We start from the raw sequence: 9,216 nt of genomic DNA, 5'->3' as shown, positions 1-9,216 counted from the left end.
TAGACTTATTGCGATTAAATTTAGTTAATGGAATAATTTCTTAAAAGCTTTAAGTTTATTTTTATTCTGTGAACCTAAAGTAAAACCCTTGTTATTAATCTCTTCTCAGCTTGAATAAACTTTGATGTTTCTTTAATTCTCCTCGCATGCTAACTGTAATTACCTTATGAACCCATTTTTTTTATGTGCTCCCATGTCTTGTGATTTTATGTGAACATTGTGTGTTACTCTGATATGCGAACCTATATGCGAACTCTTACTTTTAATTTATACTATGAACTCATATGCTATCTTATTAGGCGGAAATATTTTGTGTGTTACATACGAACCTTGGTTGTTGTGTGAACCTTAAAAATAACTCACATGTTTTAATTTACATGATTAATTGTATTCCACTATTGTGCTGTAACTTAACACATTATTTATTGTAAGTAAGTGGTCTATTGGAGGTTTGGTTGAGAGTTAATGGAGAGTCACTTCAATGGCTAATATAGCTTACCAGATTTGGGTCGAACCTACTCGGCTGGGTTTGGGGTGTTACATTGGTTGGTATCAAAGCTAGTTTTCCAGATTAAGACTCGTAAGGCTAGTGTTCGTCGAGCCAGAGCTAGTCAGGGAAAGTTTGCAAGGTCGTTTATGTGACAGGTGAGTTCGCCAGAGTAGCGAAGTGTGTCTGCTAGATTTGGTAAGGTAAGTTTGCTAAGTATTAAAAGTGCTATGCATGTTTGTCTGATTGTTTAAATTTGGGGTAGGACTGGGGACAACATCGCATTGGTTCAACTGTATCTTCTGTAAGATTAGGCCTCGAATCATCCCTCTGTTGTTTGTCATTTCAGTAAGTAAGTTGTGTTTTGGCAAACTTTGTTCGCATGTAAGTTTGTCAAGTGCGAACTGTGTTCACAATTCTGTTTGTTAAATTTTGGATACCAAGTTACTTGTGTTAGTGTCTTACCTAAGTTAGTATCTCATGTACATTTAGAGTAGGCAAGAATGCCTCCTTGTAGAGTGAATGTGAACTGTGTGAATAAAGCTGCCAACCCTCAGAAGATGACTAGACTTTAGTTACGTAAAATTAACCTCACAGGGCAAATATCCTGGAAGAACGTATAGAGCCCTTAGTGCAAGCAATGATTGGGGCTTTTCAGCAAGTTGTCGATGCCAACACTGCACCTGTGAACCTTGGATTGCCACTAGAATGTCTACGAGCTCCATGTGGGAAGGAATTCGGTGGTGTTAAAGGATCTGATCCTACAAAAGCTGAGTATTGGCTTGAGGGTGTTGAGAAAATCCTTGAGCAAATGGCATGTTCTGATGCTGAAAAGTTAAGATGCATTGTGTCTTTACTCACTGGCGAAGCCCATCGTTGGTGGAATATTGTAAAGTAAGGAATTGCTACGAGCCAGTTAACATGGAAGTTCTTCTTGGGAACTTTCAAGAAGAAGTTCATGGGTGAACAGTATTTGGAAACTCATAAGGATGAGTTTATCAATCTGGTACAATACAAGCTGTTGGTGGCTGAGTATGAGGCAGAATTTGTGTGACTAAGCCAATACGCAACAAAGATGGTTTCATAAGAGAAGGATCATTGTCAGAGGTTCTGTTTTGGTCTATATTGTGATATCCAACTATACTTGGTGACTTACAATACTACGAACTTCGATGACTAAGTTGACAAAGCCAAAGCCATTGAGGAAATTAAGGCTTCGAGAACCAAAGTAGGAACTAGAAAGTAAGTGTTCGGGTAAGTGTCCAAAAAGGATCGTGACTCACAAATTTAGGTAGGAACATTAAAAGAATCTTCATTCAGATCATCCTTGATAGAGGAGCAACATGCAGGATAGGAAAGAGGATTCGTACAAGTTTGCAAGTTGGCCATTCTGTGAGCATTGTGAATGAGGACATATTGGGGAATATCGTAAGATGACTGAAGGTTGTTTCAAGTGTGATTTTAAGGACCACTTGATTAGAGATTGTCTAGAACATAAAGAGGGTTCGCAAGCTCAGACTACAACCCCTATTCAAGTGCGAGCTGGTGCCCGTGGTCAAGAAAGAGGTAGAGGTGGAGAAACAAGGCAAGTTAGGCAATGAACATTAGCTCACACTGTTGGGACTCAAAATGAGACAGGAGCCCTCGCACGAGTCTATTCTGTGAGGAAACCCCATGAGCAAGGTGCCACTGATGTTATTACAAGTATCTTCACTCTACGAACTATTCTCTATTTTCTTTGATTGACTCTAGTTCCACACACTCGTATGTTTTAAATGAACTAGCTTATGAGTTGGGAATTCCAGTAGAAACCATAGATAAAGGTGTGATTGTCACTAGTTCATTTAGGGACAGTGTGTTGTTCAATAGAGTGTATCGTAGGTGTCCACTAAAAACTTAAGGTCAAGTCTTCTATACAAACATAATGGAATTACTATTCTATGGGTTCGACGTAATTTTGGGAATGGATTGGCTGATAGAGCATAAGGCCAATATCGAATTTGAGCTGAAGAAAGTTACCTTGCAAAGTAGTGAAGGCAAGAAAGTTGTTGTGGTTGGTGATGGAGCACAGTTTATGTCTAATGTAGTCTTGACGATAAAGTTAGAAAAGATGTTTAGGAAAGGCTATGAAGCCTATCTCGCTTTTGTGATGGGTTCACAGGATCTGGCGAAAAGGGTTTACAAAATTGAATTGTGCAAGACTTTCCTTATGTGTTTCCTGACAAACTACCTGGATTACCTCCAAACTATGAAGTGGAATTTTCCATTGAGTTGTATCCTGGAAGTTCGCCAGTTTTGATTAAGTCGTATCGCATAGAACCCAAGGAGCTTAAGTAGTTAAAGATACAACTTTAGGAGCTTCTTGATAAAGGTTTCATTCAAAAAAGTATTTCACCTTGGGGTTCACTAGTGTTTTTTTGTGAAGAAGAAGGATAGTAACATGAGGATGTGCATCGACTACAAGCAGTTGAATAAATTGACTGTAAAAAACAGGTATCCATTACCAAGAACTGACGATCTGTCTGACTAGCTGCGAGGTGCCACAGTGTTTTCAAAGATTGATCTATGATCTAGTTACTACCAACTCAAGGTGAAGGAGTCTAATATGTTGAAGACAGCATTCAGAACAAGGTATGGGCACTATGAGTTTCTAGTGATGCCCTTTGGGTTAGAAAATGCACCTGCTGCATTTATGGACCCAATGAACTGATTGTTCTATAACTACCTGGGTCATTATGTGTTTGTACTCATTAACGACATTTTGGTGTACTCACGAACTGAAGAAGAGCGCGACACTTATATGGTAATTGTGTAGCAAATTCTACGAGAGAAAAATTGTTCACGAAGTTCAACAAGTGTGAGTTTTGGCGAAGTGTATACTCTAAATTATATAGATTTTTTCTAGTAGTTTTTACCACCTTTTTACTTAAAAATAGTACTAATATTGAGTATTTATTAATTAATTAAGTGAATTTTGCTTATATTCCGACAGTAGACATGAATTTATAAAATATGCAAATTTGTGCTTTATTATGTTAATTTTGTCCATAAATTAAATTATTTCATGTTACTTATTAATGTGCTGTATTTAATTATGCACTGGGACCATGAAGTTGATTTAATAAAGAGCTTATTATAATTTTTGCATGGACATGAGCAGTAGGATAGCAAAACCATGCAAATTGGGTCATGAAGATGTTGCTTTGACCCAGTGAAAAATTGTGCTACATGGTGGACAAGTCTGACTATTAAATGGGTCACAAAACCATTCAAACAAGGAGAAGAGAAGCCCAATCCAGAAGGGATATTTGGGCAGGAAAAAATCAGCTTTTGGGATAATTATTTGAAGGTCTCTACACTTGGAAAATAATTGAAAATCAACATACTATGTTTGTTCAAGAAACCATCCACCCTTTGCATGATTCAAGCATGAAATCATGCTTGAATCAAGTAACCAACTCATTCTCCTTTCCACATATTATGGCCAGCTAAATGTGGGAGAAGTCTAAGGGATCTTGGATGCCATATTTAATAAACTCCTCCACCAACCTCAAGTATAAATACCCACTTCCATCTCACATTTCAAATATCTCTCATTCATCCTTCATATAACATTTCTCTTCTCTTCTCTCATTCCATCTCTTCATTCCCATGCAGAGCATCCCATATTTCCTTTCTTTCTTAGCCAGTAAAACCTTGAGGAGCTATTAACAAAGGAGCAACACGAGGATAGAAGGAAACTTCTTCAATCGGAGTTCACAAGGCTGCTGATTCAAACAGAGTTTATTCTTTATTTACTTGTTACTTTGATTTTAATCATGTTTGCAATATTCTTTGTTATCTTGTCATCAACAATGGTAGCTTAAATCTATTTAGTTAGGATGATTACATCAATTTAATGAAATTTGATTAAATCATGTTTATAGTGTTTGTGCCTCAGTCATTCATGTTTTCAATTAAACTTAAGCATGTATTTCATTCATACGTGATTGAATGCATTGGAATTAGGTAAGTGATCCTAACCAGATGACGGCTAATGGACACAATAGTTGAAAAGTTCATGCTCAATTTAGATCATAACCTAACTAAATTAAAGGTTCATAATAACTTTAACGAGCTCTATTATCTTGCATTTTTTTTAGGTTTATGTGATTAAATTGTTTCAAACCTAACCCATCCTTGTTACTTCACATGAATTCTAAAAAACCCTTAGTTTAATATGATTAGTAAAATACATGTTTTACTAAGTAAAAGATTTCGAAAGGACTTAATTTGGTTTCAAACTCATAAAAGATCGAGTTGCCATGGAATATTTTCCGAACACTATTAAACATGTGAAAAATGAATTAAGTTGAATGATGTAATTATTCTATCCTATTCATGTTATTGATTGTTGAAGTTTGTGTTGTTGCTGCTAAATTCATCTCATACATTTTAGTTAATTATCATACTTAGATTAGAATTGCATTAGGGATCATCTTGTATCTAGATAATTTAATTTAGTTTAATCATCCACCACTCGAAATATTGTGTTTTTATAACCAATTTGTAAAGATTTAATTTTACAATTAATTGATTACTATACACAGTTCCTGTGGAGACGATAACTTTTTTTACTTACTTATTACTTGATAATGATTGTGTGCACTAGCACAAACCTACGCGTTTCAAGAAGTCATGTCTTGGGGGTACATAATTTCAGCTGAAGGGGTTCGTGTAGACCCAAAGAAGATTAAAGCCATTGTGGAGTGGAGATCATCAAGAAATGTTGTTAAAGTGTGAAGCTTTTTAGGGCTCTCAGGGTACGATCTTAGGTTTTTTGAGGGGTTTACCACTATTGCAGCACCCTTAACAAAGTTGCTCTAGAAAAAAAAAAAGTTTGCGTGGACTGAAGAGAGACAACAGAGCTTTGAAATGCTTAAAAAGATCCTTACCAAAGGACCTATGTTGATTCAACCAGAATTAGGGAAGGAGTTTGTGGTTTATAGCTACGCCTCTCATATGGGTTTGGGACGTGTGTTGATGTAGGAAAGAAATGCGGTAGCTTATACTTTCAGGCAACTGAAGGTACATGAGCGTAACTACCAAACCAATGATTTGGAGTTAGCAGTAGTGGTGTTCACACCTAAGATTTGGTGACACTACTTGTATGGTGAGAAGTGTACCATCTACACAGATTACAAAAGTCTTAAGTATTTGCTCATTAAGAAGGTGTTAAATCTACGATAAAGAAGGTGGATAGAGTTGCTGAAAGATTACGACTTTGTGATAGAGTATCACCGTGGAAAGGGAAATGTAGTAGCAGATGCACTAAGCAGAAAGTCTATAGGTAAGCTACAAGCTCTATTCACGTGATTAAGTGTGACTAGTGATGGAGGGTTGCTTGTGGAATTACAAAGTGAAACCAACATTGTCACAACAAATCAAGGATAAGCAAGTCTTAGATGAAGAGTTGAAAAAGAGGGCTCACCAAGTGGAGCTAGGAGTGCAAGTGGACTTCACACTAAATAGAGAAGGAGTACTCTGTTTTTATGGAAGCCTGTGTCTGCCTAAAGATGAGAAGCTTCAACAAATGATTCTTAGTGAAGCTCACAATAGCCCTTATGCAATGCACCCTGCTAGTAACAAAATGTATCGTGACCTCCATAAACTCTACGATGGTTGGGATTGAATCAAATTGTTACAGAGTTTGTGGCGAAGTGCATAACTTGTTAGAAGGTGAAAGTAGAGCACCATTATCCTTTAAGGCTACTTCAACCACTCAAAAGTCTAGAATGGAAGTGGGAAAAGATTACCATGGATATTGTGTCAGGTTTGCCGCTGACTATGATGAAGAAATATGTTCTTTGGGTGATTGTAGATCGTCTCACTAAGAGTTCGTATTTCTTAACTATTCGCACAAGCTATATTTTACAAAGGCTCGTAGAGATCTATATGGATGAGATAGTTCAATTGCATGGCATACTAGTTTCCATAACTTCCAATCGAGATCCTTAATTCATTTCAAGATTTTGGAAGAGTTTGCAAGAAGCTTTGGGTTAGAAGCTTCAATTTAGTTCTGCTTATCACCCTTAAACAAATGGCTAATCTAAAATAGTGATACAAGTGTTGCAAGACATGCTGCGAAGCTGTGTTTAGGAGTTTGCAAGAAGTTGGGAACATTTTTTGACTTTCGTAGAGTTTGCCTATAACAACAGTTACCAAGCTAGTATTCAAATGTCAACCTTCAAAGCATTGTATGGAGGAGGTATTGAACACCCTAGAGTTAGATGAAAAGAGAATTATTAGACCTGAGTTAGTACACGAGACTAAAGGCAAGGTGAAGATGATATGTGAGAGGTTAAAAGTTGCTTCAGACAAATAGCGAGATGTTAAGCATCAAGGGGGCGGGTACGTGTTTCTCAAGCTATCTCCACGGAAGAAAGTTCTATGGTTTGGGCATAAAGGAAAGCTAAGTATAAGACTCATTGGTTCTTATGAGGTGCTGGAAAGAGTTGGTCCTATAGCATATTGCACTACTAAAAATTGATGTGGCAAATTAGGCTTTTCCAACGCACTTAAGTAACTTTTTCTCAAGCAAACTATAGTCTTTAGTATAATTTTTGTTTTATTTTTGGTTAATAAGTAAAAATGTCTCATTTTTGTCTATTTTTTTAACCCAAATTGGTAGATAGTCTCATTAGGAGGCCTAACGTGTGTTTGAGTGATGTAGGAAAATGTCGAATGTAAAAAATGAGCAAAAATGACACCTAGCGCAAAGGTATCGCAATATCCCAATTTTGGAATCATGATACTTCCGATAATATAAAAGAATGAAGACCTCCTTCAGTGGTCTCGTGTTATCTGCTTTGGGTATCGTGATATCCACCCTTTAAGAAGAACCTAAAGTTTCAGTACTGCTCATGATATCGCAATATCCTCTTCGGGGTATCGCGATATCACTTTTGCTAGAGGACAAACTTGGATAAAAAGGGTAGTATTTGTCTACTTGACCCACCAACGCACAAGGCTCATGTAAGGGCATTTTTGGCAACAAAAAGTCCTTAGAATATACCTCAAAATAGCCAAAAATTGTTAAGAAGGAAAGACACACACATTAGTTTAGTTTTAGGTTTAGTTTTCTTTAGTTTTTTTCTATATTTTTCTAGGGTTTTTATTTTTCTTTTCTTCTATCTTAGATTAGAGTTTATTTTTCTGCATTTACTTCTTATTCTTGTTATTCTTAGTGTTAGTTAAGTTAGTTATTACTATAGCTAAGGTTTATTTACATTTCCAGTCCTTGTACATTGCTTTCAAAACTCTTTAAGCTTTAGTTTAATGTATTTCAGTTTATTTTTCTTTAAATCTGTTAAAGCTTGTTCCTTTTATGTTTCTTGCTTTAAATTTTATTTTTGAATGCTTTTGGTTTCATGCTATTTAAGTTTTCTTGCATAAAAATATCAATTTTTATATTTTTCTTAATCTTACTTTCATGGCTAATTATTTTCCACGTTTATGTTTATTTCTTTTACTTTGAGCATGAGTAGCTATACCTTAAAGAAGGTTGGTTGATGGAGATTTGGGTAAACTAAAATCTTTGGGCTAAATCATAATAAATTGAGCTAAATCAAATAAAACTAAAAACTTAGGTAGTGATGCCCCTAAGGGAATATCAAGATAAAGTGAGACTGGAAGGTAATCTTATCATGCAGCTGTTCATTAGTACTCGCCTCCATTGGGTACGATCCTCGGAGTACTCACCCACTCCATTGTAACTATATTAGAACCTAACCCGTATACTTGCAGATAATCCTCTATATTTCATATCTTTTAGTTGCAGTATTCATACTCTGAATGTTAGTACGTCTAGAGACGGTCATCTAGCGAGCAAATTTTTGGCAAAGTATTTTCCCATAAGTAAAACCATGAAACTTTGTATGGATATTACGAATTTTCAGAAATTGGAAGGAGAGTCATTATATGAGGCACGGGAGCACTTTAAGTTGATGTTACACAAGTGTCCATATCATGGTTTACAAGATTGGTTGCAACTTCAAGTCTTCTATAACGGACTTGACGAAAACTTACGCTCTAGTCTTGATGGAGCATCCGCGGTAGCATTCATGTCAAAGACCTATGCCAAAGCCTGTCAACTTATCAAAGACATGGCAATAAACTCTTATATGTGCCCGACTGAGTGGTTCACATATGGGGCCAAGCAATTGACAGTGAGCTCTGTTGATAGCGAGGACAAGTATCAACATGCACTTGAAAGGTTAAATCAATTGGAGATGAATGCGGCCAAGGCACAAGTCCAAAACCAACCCACCCATTTTAATGCAGGACAATGATGAGGGCAACCCTATGGAGTTTAATTATATAGGGAATAAAGGATATAACTTCTACTTCAACACCTATAACCCAGGATGGTGTGATCATCCTAAACTTAAGTGAGGAGGGAATTTTAATAGCCCGTTTTTCAATGGTGTCAAAAATAATGGTTTTGAGGCCACAAATTCAATGATTGAGTTCAAAAATATTATTAATTAATATTTATGAGTCAAGTATAATATTATTGAAATTTTGATTAAATAAATTTTATTAATTGGTAGTATAGTTAAGTTCAAGCGGTTAATTCATAAGTCAAATGATTTTGGAAAATGAGGTATCGGGACCTCATTTTTATAAACTAGTTCTATAAATACTTTTATTAAATATTTATGGAGTTATTATATAGGTGTATTGAAATG

At 36.0% G+C, this 9,216-nt stretch overlaps 1 non-coding gene across 1 annotated transcript; it reads right to left on the bottom strand.

Moving 5' to 3' along the window:
* Positions 1 to 8,394: 8,394 nt before the first annotated feature.
* Positions 8,395 to 8,501, bottom strand: LOC121208754 (small nucleolar RNA R71). Its single transcript, XR_005903879.1, has one exon. It is a non-coding gene; the product is annotated as a small nucleolar RNA R71 (small nucleolar RNA).
* Positions 8,502 to 9,216: the final 715 nt, after the last annotated feature.

The sequence above is a fragment of the Gossypium hirsutum genome, chromosome A10 (genome assembly GCF_007990345.1).
Source record: "Gossypium hirsutum isolate 1008001.06 chromosome A10, Gossypium_hirsutum_v2.1, whole genome shotgun sequence".
NCBI lineage: Eukaryota > Viridiplantae > Streptophyta > Magnoliopsida > Malvales > Malvaceae > Gossypium > Gossypium hirsutum.
The sequence above is the reverse complement of the archived record's forward strand: the minus strand, read 5'-3'. Positions and strand labels throughout refer to the sequence as shown.